Below are 13,065 nucleotides of genomic sequence, written 5' to 3' on the forward strand. Positions count from 1 at the left end.
TTAGTAGATGAATAAAAAATAATATGATTCAGAAAAAAAAAATCTCAATAAAACATTTTCATGATTAATTTTTATAATGATTTTTTTGATATTCACTAAAATTGTCACAAAAATGATTTTTTTTTATTTACTGAAAAATGAATCATAAATGTGTTTTTTTGAGAAATTTTTTCTTGTGAATCATTTTATTTTTTAATTATCTAATGATTTATTTCGTTTGTTTGATAAAAAAAAATATGTATATAAAATATTTCTTACCTATCTATCAAAATTTTCTTACTTATTTAATCTTTATTTTATATATATATATATATATATATATATATATATATATATATATATATATATATATATATATATATATATATAATATGTTTAAACCCATATATACTACACGATGGATAAAATAAAATAACATAGATAATAACACAAACAAAACACGTTGATAAATTACACAAAAATAATAGTTTTGCCCTTTGATTAAAAAAAATTATGATAATTGCAACCTACTTTGCAAAGGTAATATATAATAGCAACTAACTGTTTAGAAATAGGTTGTGATAGAAACCCGCTCTATTAAGAACCCGTGAAAATCTACTCAATGGTAGCATTGTACTACTATTTTTTTTCTTATAATAATATTGTAATTTGTCAAATTTACCCAATTATAGCATTCACAAGTGTTTTATATTTGAACGACATCCACTCCTTTTTGCCACTGCTAGCATATGTAATCGAAATAATATGTAATTTCTTGTACCAGAAACAAAGCCAAGTATCTTTCAAAATAGACCAATGATCCCATTTTCTGCTCTTATGCGTTTTATGAAAGTTCAGAAGAGCTCCACATATTATTTTTTCATACCGACATGTAAAATGAAAATCAACCAACTATAAAGAATCTTAAAAAAAACGAACTCTTTTATCTAAATGCTTTTTAAGAAAATAAAATTGAATGCCTTCATATAAAAATATTACCCTACAGAACCTAGTACCTTTTACAATTCGATTATTAAAAAGCCATTTGCGCTAAAAAAGTGTTTATTTATCCCAACATATAGTAGAGATAAGCTCTAAACAAACAACAAATATGAATTGAAAGACGTTAGTGGAATCATATTATTTGTTATTAGAAATTTTGTCTCGTAATAAGTAGGCATGGTATTTCTTCTTTTTATTCATATCAATAATAGAATAGTTTATAACTAAGAACTATTAACCGGAGATTGATATTAAAAATAAATTAGTTAAATAATAGAATGTAATAAGTGAAGTAAAACATGAATTTTTTTTTTCCAAATTGTCACTTTCACATAGTACAATGATCTAAATGTAGTTAAAAATGAGATTTTTTCAGAACCTGACATATGTACCAAAACGCTAATGCTCATAACTTAGAAGAAAGGATTAAATAGAATTCCTTAAACTGAAATCCTAAAGTTCATAGGACATGAATTATAAAAGTGCTACAAACTTCTATGGATTGATTTTATCTAAAGGTTCTAGCCTAACATTCTTAATTAGCTTGAGGTGGAAAAAATGTTGCATTAATAGTTGTTAACCCTTTCTTGTAATAAATACCACATATTACGGAATTCGTCTAAAAGTATTGTTTTGTAGCTGAGATGCTCTTTCTTAATGTTACATTTAGAGAACTTTATACATGATGCTACCATTTTTTTTTTGCGCTCGATAATCTCCAGATTGAGCAGTAGGTATCTTTAAATACTGTACAAAATTATATATTCACTTTTTCACTTTCCATACAGGAGTGATAAAATCACTCATGGAATTGTTGGTAGATGGTGATTTGACAATATATGGCTTGTTATCTCCTGTGTGAATATTCCTGCATAATATATAAATATGATTTATTTTTGAAACTATAAGATTTACATGGTGGAGATGCCTGAGTTACATGGAAGATTCACATCTGAAGATTATTATGTTCCATAGTTCCATTATTGTTCCTTATCAAAGCAGTGAGTTTTTCTGCTAAAGGCACCAACATGGCATACTATGTTCACATTAATGTCATGTGGTGTTGACGTGCAATAATTGTGAATTTTGACATGCAGTGGTTTTTATATTATATGTCAGGAACGCATACAACATGGTCATCCACAAATTCAGAGGAAAGTTATACATAGAACTCGTATCAACCATGACTTTAGGCCTAAAAGAAATAGCATCATCAGCTGATACATCACAAGACCCATTATTTAGAGAAGAACTCAACCAAAAGTGCATGGAATACAACAAAGCACTACAAATGATCTGCGACATACTAATGTACCTGGATAGAACCTTCATTCCTAGATGTATTAAAGCCTCATATCCTTTATGGGATGCATGGCTATCAAATAAAGAGAATCGAAATTGCTGAGGATATGAAAATATTGCTACAAAAAAATGTCCAAACCATGAGTCAATTGGGGTTTCTTGTTAAGTAAATTAAAGGAAACCCCAGGAGGAAATCAAGAAAGGAAACAAAACCTAAATGGATCAATTCTTTCATAAGATCAAGTCAAATCCTAGCACAAACCAAAAACAACAAACAAAATATTGAGCAAAACACTGGACTTGAAAGACAAATCAGAATTATACTTGATGCCAAATTAAGGACTTAAGAAGAGAAAGGAGGTCCGATGATAAGCATAACTAAAGATTAGGGTTAAAAATTGTAACATTTCTTCAGCAAATCGAGTAAATAGAGAAATTAACTAATAAATTTTGAACGGATTACTTTCATAATGCAAATTTAGTAAAGATTTTCTATGAGCACTCCCGATTTCTCGTTCCCATAGGTTTGAATATGAATTAGAAGTGGAAAACGTAGTAGTTTAAAGAGAAGAAGGGCAAATTTGGAAATTCACTTGGAAGGCTTCTATGCTAAGGAGATGCCATGCGTCCTATAGGTACTGTTTCATTAAAATAGGATATATATATATATATATATATATATATATATATATATATATATATATATATATATATATATATATATATATATATATATATATATATATATATATATATATATATATAGAGAGAGAGAGAGAGAGAGAGAGATTCAAATGTTTCTCACATTTATTGTGTGCTAGAATTCACAAATAGGAATTTAGTATTAATTATATGTATATTTAATGTTATCCATACTTATAACTCATTTTTATGGAAACTAATTAAATTCGTCCTTAATGTCAACAATAATATTCTTTCAGAATAAATTCATATCTAGAAAAATGAGAGTGTATTCTATTAGAATACACTCTCGTTTTTTATATTCCATGCAACCTTATTATATTTTAAGTAAGTGAGTCCTGAAACAAAATATTAATTCATATATAAAAACCTAGATGTGAATTCATTCTGAAAGAATGTTATTACTGACATTAATGACAGATTTAATTAGTTTTAATAAAAAGATAATTATAATTATGGATATCATTTAATATACATATAATTATGAAAATCATTTAATATCTTTATTTATTTAATTAAATAATTGTTTAATTTACTTAATTTGTATTGGTGCATTCTAACACACAATAAATATAAGAAACAAAATAACCTAGCCCTATATATATATATATATATATATATATATATATATATATATATATATATATATATATATATATATATATATATATCATTCAATAGGATCTACACCGGTTTACATTAAAATAAACTAAATATGATTAAATATTATAATTGATTAATTTAGAAATTAATTATTTGTTGATTTTTCTTTTAAATCATAATAGTTACTTGGAATATGAATAATTGTTTTTAAGTTAACGCAATGTAACTTTTTATTTGATAAATTTTATTTAATTTTACATTGTGTTTTTCATTCATAATATTCAACCTTTTTTTAACTATTTTGAAAATTAGTATTTGAATATATATCTTTTAAGTTTATTTGTTGTTTTGTAAATCAGTGTTGCGAATAATGATATTGTTGTCACATCTTTCTTAGACTTTAAGTTTTCTTAGGTGTTAAGTTTTCTTATTTATTAAGTCTACTTAATCATTAAGTATTTTTTTGTTATAAAGTTTTCTTAGTTTTGAAGTATTATTATTCATTAAGTTTTATAACTCTTACTTTAGTTTCATATTTTGTTTTTTTTTTCTTTTCCTTTCTTTTTTTATTATATACGGACTTACTGTTTTTAATTACAACATCAAAAAATCATATTTATTTATATTGGTAATCCAATGTTCTTTCTTTGTTTCTTTTACTTAGCAGTGTATATGAGTTGTAATTAGAGTGTCTCTCTCACAATAAATATCATTAAAAAAGCCAACAAAAAGTTGGATAGACATAAACTACAGTCCACCAAAACAAAAAGATCACAAAATAAGAGGAATTTTTTTAACATGTAGAACTGAATATTAAAACAGCAAGAAGTTGGAGATACAAATATCAATACAAAGGGTTACTAACCCAAGAATCTCATTCCAAATTCCTACCTCATTTAGTTTTATTCTTAAGCCATAAATAGGCCAACACAATGATATCGTAACCTAGTATTATTGATCTCTTCACCTTGCTATAGAAAATCATTTTGCTTCTATTCGTCGAGATAGTTATTAGGGTTTGTGAATATTCACCGTACCCGGTGACATTGTATTGATCTTTATAAATAATACAAAGATTACAGGATAAGGAAATAACAAATTTTCCTACTAATATAATCTATACAATATAAATGCTATACTTATCATGATTCTGTCGAATCATGTCTATTACTCCCTGCAAGCAAAGTGGCGGTGGTCCAACATGAAGCTTGGCACTAAATTCTTCAAACAACGGATGAGGAAGACTCTTAATGAAGATGTTAGCAAGCTGGAGATGTAAAGGAACAAACTTAATATGAAGTTTCCCAAAAAGTACCAATCCCCTTACAAAACGGTAGTCAATATCAATGTGCTTGGCTTGTTTATGTGAAACTGGATTTTGACTAAGGAATAAGGCACTCTTGTTATCACACAAAAGAGTAGGACGTGATATAGATAAAACATGCAGATCACATAATAAATGAGTGATCCAAATTATTTCAGCCGCAGTATTAGCTAAAGCACGATCTTCTGATTCACAACTAGACCGTGAAACAGTAGGCTGCTTTTTGGCATATCCAATAAATGATATTACCTCCGAGAAACACAGAGTAACCATAGGTGGAACAAAGACTCTCAATGCAGCGTGACCAGTCAGCATCAGAGTAACCAAGGATAGACGGGGTGTGAGCATGAGAAAAGGAGAGACCATAAGACAACATCCCTTTGACATACCATAGGATGCGATTAACAGCCTGAAAATGATCTTGAGTGGGAGCATGAAGAAATTGAGTAACCTGATTAACAACATATGAGAGATCAGGTCGAGTAATAGTCAAGTATTGAAGTGCACCAACAAGAGAACGATACATGGTAGGATCATGAAAAGGAGCAACAGTAGTGGTAAAATAATCGGATGTGGAAAGAGGAGTGGCAACTGGTTTGGCGTCCAAAATTTGTTCTCTTGCAAGTATGTCATGGGCATACTTAGCTTGACTTAGAATTGTCACACCCCCAAACCAAAACGGCGGAATCGTTCGAGGGCGGATGACTTCATGTAGTATCGTAACAATTGAATACATAGCAAAGAAAGTAAAGAAACCATCATATATATAATTTAAAAGTTACATTGTTGAATGATACTTGTTCAAAACAAATTACAATATGATGACAAAATGAGTTTTAAACTGACGACTTAGCATCACTTCTCCAAAAGCTGAAGTCTACCTGTAATTACTGAATCCCTGAGAAATATAAGTAGTTTTGAAAGAGTGTCAACAATTAATGGTGAGTTCATAAGCGTTTATGTATAAAATTTGTAAGTTTGGTATAAATCACTGAGTTTACTTCTGAAAAATCCAATATTTTTCCATGAGTGTGTGGTAGTTTAAAAGTTCCAAAACTGTAATGCATTAGTAATTGTCATGCCTAGAATAATAGATTTATGTATGTATAAAATCACTAAGACATTTGATAACCCCGTAAATCATTGTGTTTTTAATACTTCATGTGATTTTTATAACCATGCTATTGACCTAGGCTACCTGTAACAACATTCTTCAGGCGTTGGAATGTTATGACGTTTGTCACCCCAGACATGCCGGTCTAACTGTAGCTAACAGTTTAGGTGCGGGATTGTCAATCCCGTATAGATCTATACACAAGTATCACACTCTCCCTACAAGAGATTATGGTATATAATACAGGACTTTAACGACATACTTGAAAGTACGTGAAGTTGAATGTCTCACAAAACTTAGTATCAAATAGATTTACGTATGAAAAGTCCATTTGTTCTCGTATATGAAAGTATTTCCTTGATATAGTAATTATAGTATGTAAAATCTCAAGATTTCCTTGTAAACTATACATATTATAGTTTTTCCAAAAGTGTATTTTGTTTGTATGGTAAACCCTAGTGTAGTGTCGACTTTGTACGTACAGTATTACATTTGTAATAACATCGTTGAACATTTATACTAAAAATATAAATAAAGTGTTTGATATTTATATAACAACATGTTTCATTTCAAAATGGACAAAGTGTTATCGTGATATGTTGCATATGATAGTTATAAATCACATATGATTGATTATAACAAAAAGTATAGCAAAGGATTTGTGTTATTCACACGAGGATAATCATGTGTTTACTTGTATTCCCCCCCCCCTCTCAAAATTTTATAAAGGCATTTACAAGCATTTAAAAAGGTAATTATAGGGGTATGAACTCACTTGATGGATTGAAGAAGGTGAGATGAAAACCGAGCAGAACTCCGATAGGAGAAAACGGATTTCTCGGGAATCTCGGGTGTGTAAAACCTTCCTCGGGACTTGGATGTGAAGACCGGGGCTTCGGGATGGCTTTGGGGGTTAAAACGCAGAGCTTTGGCACGAGAGAGAAGAGAATTGAGCACATAAACCCTAAAACATCGGTTTCTATTTATAGGGATGAAATCTGAGGGTTCACATCGTGAGTATGGGTGGCTCACATCGTGAGCTCGACTTGCCTCCTCTCGTAGAATTGACAACTCGTTGATAGGCTCTGGAACCCATCAGTCACAGGTTCACATCGTGAGTATGGGTGGCTCACGTCGTGAGCTGCCTGACAGCCTCAAGTTTTGTGTCCTGAACTTGTAAAATCCGTAACGTCCGCGTACGACCTCCATTTTTGATGTTCTTTATATCCACGCGTAGGTGAGATTATGCTCTATAACTCTCGTTTAGGCTCCATCGGCTAATTTTGAGTTTATTTTTAATATTATATTTTTAACAGGTCGGGACTGGAAAAGTCCGTTAAAAATCCATAACTTCTTCATCTGGTGTCCATTTTTGTCAGACTTTTTACCGTTGCGCTACTAGTGTTGAGATCTTCGATTCTTATTTAGGTTGCTTCGGCCAAAAATCCCTCGATCTCTATTTCGAGTTTTTAGCTGTCTACCGTTATCCCGAAACTTAGAAAAATCATAACTTCCTCATACGAAGTCGGATTTTGACGTTCTTTTTATGCACGCTCATGGTTTAGTATAATCTACGACTTTCATTTAGATACCTAAGGCTAAAAAGTATCTTATTGAAATTTCACTTTTTACGTTTGCCACTATTTTACCGGTTTTGACACGAATTTTCGATTGGTCATAACTTCTTCGTTATAACTCAGATTTTAGTGTTCTTTATATTTCTGAAAACCTTGACACGATAACTATCATTTTAGGCAACCCAATAGAGGCTTTTGAACATTTTATTTTTGATACTAATTCCATTATATCAAAAGAGATTACAATTCTTGACTTTTTAGGTCCTTACATTGATTCGAAATATCGGGTTGTCACAGAAATAATCTAGTGTCAGAATATGAGACTTCTAGGCTAAAAAAATAGTTTAATTTGAACAAATCCGTAATAGAGAATTCTTTATGAAGACGAGAGATAAATTACTTAATAGCAGTCGGGTCATTACCAGTCTAAATGATGTCGTCAACATAATCAAGTAAATACAGAATGCAAGAATCGCATTTGAAAAAAAACAATGAAGTGTCAGCACAGCTGCAAACAAAACCAATAGTAACCAAAAAAGTGCTCAAGTGTTGAAACCATGCCCGCGGAGATTGCTTTAAAACATATAAGGCCTTTTTAAAATGACAAACATGGGTAGGAAAACGAGTGTCAATGAAACCCAGAGGTTGCTCCATGAAAACTGTATCAGTAAGATCACCATGCAGGAAGGCATTTTGACATCTAATTGATGAAGATGCCATTTATGTAAAACTGCAAGTAAAAGAACAATGTGAACTGTTGAGGCCTTCACTACCGGACTAAAGATTGTAGAATAGTCCAAACCAGGTACCTGTGTAAACCCTTAGGCGACCAAACATGCTTTAAATTTGTCAACCGTGCCATCAGCATGAAATTTCGTCCGGAATAACCATTTAGAACCCACAATATTAGAATTTTTTTGGCCTAGGAATAAGTTCCCAAGTATCATTTTTCTAAAGAGCCATCTCATTACACATGGCTGAGTACCAAGTCAGATCCTTAGAGGCAGATATGAATCCTCTCGGCTCTTTAGTGGTAAATAAAGTATGATGAAGAACTAAAGAGGATAAATGAGATAAACCAGTCCGGTATTTTGGTTTAAAAGTACCATTTCTGGAACGTGTCATCATTGGATGACCAGGTGGTTGTGGAGGAGCAGTTGATTACGGTGAATCAACAGGTGGAGGTGATGGCTGCTTGACGGGTGTGGGCTCATCATGGGCAGGTGTAGGTGGCGTCAGTATAGGATGTATTGGTATAGCAGTCGCCTGCATTGGGCAAAGAGTACATGGCGATGAGTTGGTTGATGATGACTGTGGAGCAGCAGGTGCTGAGATAGGTTATGAGGGAATCACCTCATGAATGGAAGGAGAAACATCATTATATGTAGAGAGGAGCAACTAAGTAGAGGACGTTTGTGATGAAGATCCAGAGTACGGAAATATATTTTCATCAAACTGAGCATGACATGTGGTATAAATCTGACTGGTAAAGGGTCTAAACAACAATACCCTTTATATTTAGTATTGTAGCCAATAAATACACATGGTGAACTGCGAGGAACAAGCTTATTTGAAGCATAATCCCGAAGATATGGATACACCCGACATCCAAACACCCGAAAATTCCCATAATTTGGAGATAGTTTGAAGAGAAGCTCATATGGAGAGTTGTTATCCAGAAGAGGTGTAGGCAACCGATTAATAATATATATGTAGCAGAACTGAATGCATGTGGTCATAGGGTTGAGGGTGCATTGGATTTAAACAACATTGCTAATCCAGTCTCGGTGATATGGCGATGCTTCCTTTCAGCACGAGCATTTTGTTGTGGCACTTAAGGACATGATAGGTAGTGATAGGTGCCATTATTGAGAAATCATGTGCATACATGTTCATTGAAAAATTCAGTGCCACCGTCAGATTGAAAAACCTTAAGCTTGCATGAGAATTGTGTTTGGACGAAAGTGACAAATGTAGTTAAAACATCATAGAAATCCATACCCTTCAAAGGATATAACCATGTGAATCTTAAGAAGTCGTCAATGAAGAGAACATAGTATCTATACCCATCAGTAGATATGATGGGAGATGGCCCCCATAAGTCACAATGAACCAAGTCAAAAACACATGCAGATCGTTTAGAATTGAGGGTAATAGGCAATCTTTTACTTTTAGATAATTGACAAGAACTACAAACACTTGGCGATGGCAATACAGAAGTAAGAGACAAGCAACCAAATTTATTTAATAATGAAATAATTTCAAAATTAGCATGCCCTAAACAACTATGTCATAAATCATAAGATGCTCGTAGTCTTCTTGAAGTAATATTTGCGAGAAAAACATGCTTCCCTTGATCAAGTAAAAATAGACCATCCTCACGTCGCCCTCTTGCTAGTATTTCCTTTGAAAAGCGATTCTGAATAAGAAAGGTTTTATCAGAAAACAAAACATCAACAGGATTGTCCTCGGTGAGCTTGCTAACCGATAGAAAACATTTAGTTAAATTGGGGACTACAAGAACATTGAGTAAATTGATTTGTGGAGCCATATGAGAAGTACCAGTATAAGATATGTGAGATGTATGACCATTACCAAAATCAACATGATCATTACCCGAGTATGCAGATGAAGAATCCAAATGAGTTGAAGTGGGCATCATATGAGTTGAGGCTCTAGAGTCAACAAACCAGTCAGGTGTGGAGTTTGAAAGGTTGCACTGGGCATGAAACAATTAAGCCAAATTCGCATGAAGGGCTGGATATGGACGCGCAAAAGAATGATGATCAGGACACTGGTTTGCATAATGGCCTTCTTTGCGACATAGCTGACAATGAGATGGCCTCCTACCACGACCCCAACCACAAGAAGAGGCTCCACGGTTGGAAGATCGAACACGACCTCGATTAGAGGAAGTTGTGGTGTTGAATGCGACAGGGGGTGTACTCGAACCAGACAGGGAGGAGACAAATAATTCATAACTTTCAGCTTGTGATACAAGATAACGAAACGAAGGAGGGGGTTTAATGAGACGTTGTGAAATGGAGAAGGTCTCAAATGTGGGACCAAGACCATGCAAAAACCAGTGGGTTTTATCAGCGACATCAAGAGGATGTCCAATGGAAGAAAACTGATCACAGGTTGCCTTGTACTTTCTTGCATATTCGGTAACAGTAGAAGAACCCTTGGAGATGTGTCGAACAGAATCCCTTAGAGTATGCAGACGATCAATAGAGTCATTAATGTAGATTGCTTCCAAAGCAGTCCAGACTTCGTGAGCAGTTTTGTGATCTAAGGTCTCGGCCATAGTCTCTTCAGAGAGAGAGGATTGGATGAGGATGAGTGCACGTTGATTAGAGGCTACCCAGGAAGTGTAGGCCGGATTTGGTGAAGGATCGCTTAAGCCAGCAACAGTGACAGTGGCATAAGGTGCTGTAATGGAACCATCAACATATCCAAGAAGATTCTGGTAGGATAACAGGAGAAGAATCCGCTTCTTCCAAAGGAGATAGTTGCTGGAGGATAGCTTAATGGTAGGCATATGAATAAGAGTAGAGAGGGGAAGGGTGGATTTGACCATGGTGTGATCAAAGATGAAGAGGAAAACGATCAAGAGAATAGTCGGCCAACAAGAGTTTAGGCTGATACCATATTTGGGTTTGTGAATATTCACCGTACCTGGTGATATTGTATTAATCTTTATAAATAATACAAAGATTACAAGATAAGGAAATAACAAAATTTCCTACTAATATAAGCTATACAATATAAATGCTATACTTATCATGATTCTATCGAATCATGTCGATTAATAGTCTATAAGAATGCCCTTGAAATCACCGCCAACATTTCTTGTCTCCTGTTGTCCCTAGTGTAATTAAAATTCACCCCCAACAAGTCGTGCAATTAGTCATTAATATGTGGTAAGTCTTTCCACCATCTGAGCATGTGCCCTTTTAATTCCGTTGTTGTTGAGAAACCCTTAAAAGTATGTTCCTCCGTCTCCTCAAAAGCATTGCACAACGGACATGAGGTGTGTGAAATATTCACCCCCCCCCCCCGCTCCTCGTGCGAGATTGGATCTAGTGGAAACTCTCCCAAGTCTATCCCTCCAAATGAGGACTTTTATTTTCTTAGGAACCAACTTAGACCAGATAGTTGGAAAGTGTATGCAATCTAAGAAGTGGTTGTTAATTTCCTTCCTTAGGGAAGATACAGTGAACTCCCTTCCTTCACTAAGACTCCAACACCAATTGATTGGGACTGAGTTCCCCCCATGTATCACTAGTTATATAAAAGAGTTTATTTAATTCGATGTTAAGTTTTTACATATCGATATTGACATTATTGATTCTGCCCCACACGGTCGTCCTATTCCGTACTGAAGTCGACGAGCCCAACTCCCTATAATCACCCTAAATACACCTAATAACGTTTTTCCAAATCGTGTTAGTATGATCCATAAACCCCCACCACCATTTCATAAGAATAGCAACATTGAAATCTCTTAAGCTCCTAATTTGCAAACCGCCAAGTTCTTTGGAGTTCACCATTTTGTTCCAAGCTATCCATGTGAATTTATTGTAAACCATAGAAGTACCCCAAAGGAACCCATTTTTGATACTATCTAGCTTTTTTATTGTGACAACCCAAAATTTCCATTATGAACAAACCATATCAAGCCAATAGAAGTTGGAACAGTTACAGTGAAATTCCAGACTTTGGGTATAAGTTTGAGTATTTCAGGATTAGCACTTAAGGAGATATCAGGAGAGTGGATGCACTAGGGTTTTGTGCAACACTGTTATTCCAATACTCTATGATATTAGAGTTCATTCCGGGAATAAAATATTTTCTGCCAAAAATCCCAGGACTATATATAGAAATCTGAACCATATTCATTCATTAGTTACATTTCCAACTAGAGAAAAGCCAAATTCTCTCTCACAAATCTTCGGGTTTTCATCCCAAATCGTGAGTACTTCTATCTAGTTGTATTATATAGCTTAGATTGTGTTTTATAACATCAAAATCGGATCAAAACCCCAAGATTTGGGAGTTTACCGTCCAAGAACACTTGGAGAGTAAACTCCTTTATAAGGGCCAAAAGTGTGCCCAATGTCCCTCAAAGCCTTGGAAATGAAACTTGAAGCTACCATTACATGTTTAGACCACAAAATCACTTAGAAACAAAGGCCAGAAGTGAGTTCACAGCCAAGGAAGTTCTTGGGCCGTGAACTCCATTTTTATGTGCCAAAATGCCTTAAAAGCCTTCCTTAAGAGACTAATTTAGACATGTACCTAAATGAGTTTAGGACTAGAAAACACCCTTAGAACACCAAGAGTAAGGTTTTCACGGACCAAGAAGTTTTAGGGCCGTGAACTCCATACAATAGTACCAAATGGTGCTATAAACTCTTCTAAAGCCTTGTACAATATCCTAGTTTAGTTCCTACTTAATT

The sequence above is a fragment of the Lactuca serriola genome, chromosome 3, assembly GCF_051521515.1.
Source record: "Lactuca serriola cultivar US96UC23 chromosome 3, Lser_US96UC23_V15, whole genome shotgun sequence".
Classification (NCBI taxonomy): Eukaryota; Viridiplantae; Streptophyta; class Magnoliopsida; order Asterales; family Asteraceae; genus Lactuca; species Lactuca serriola.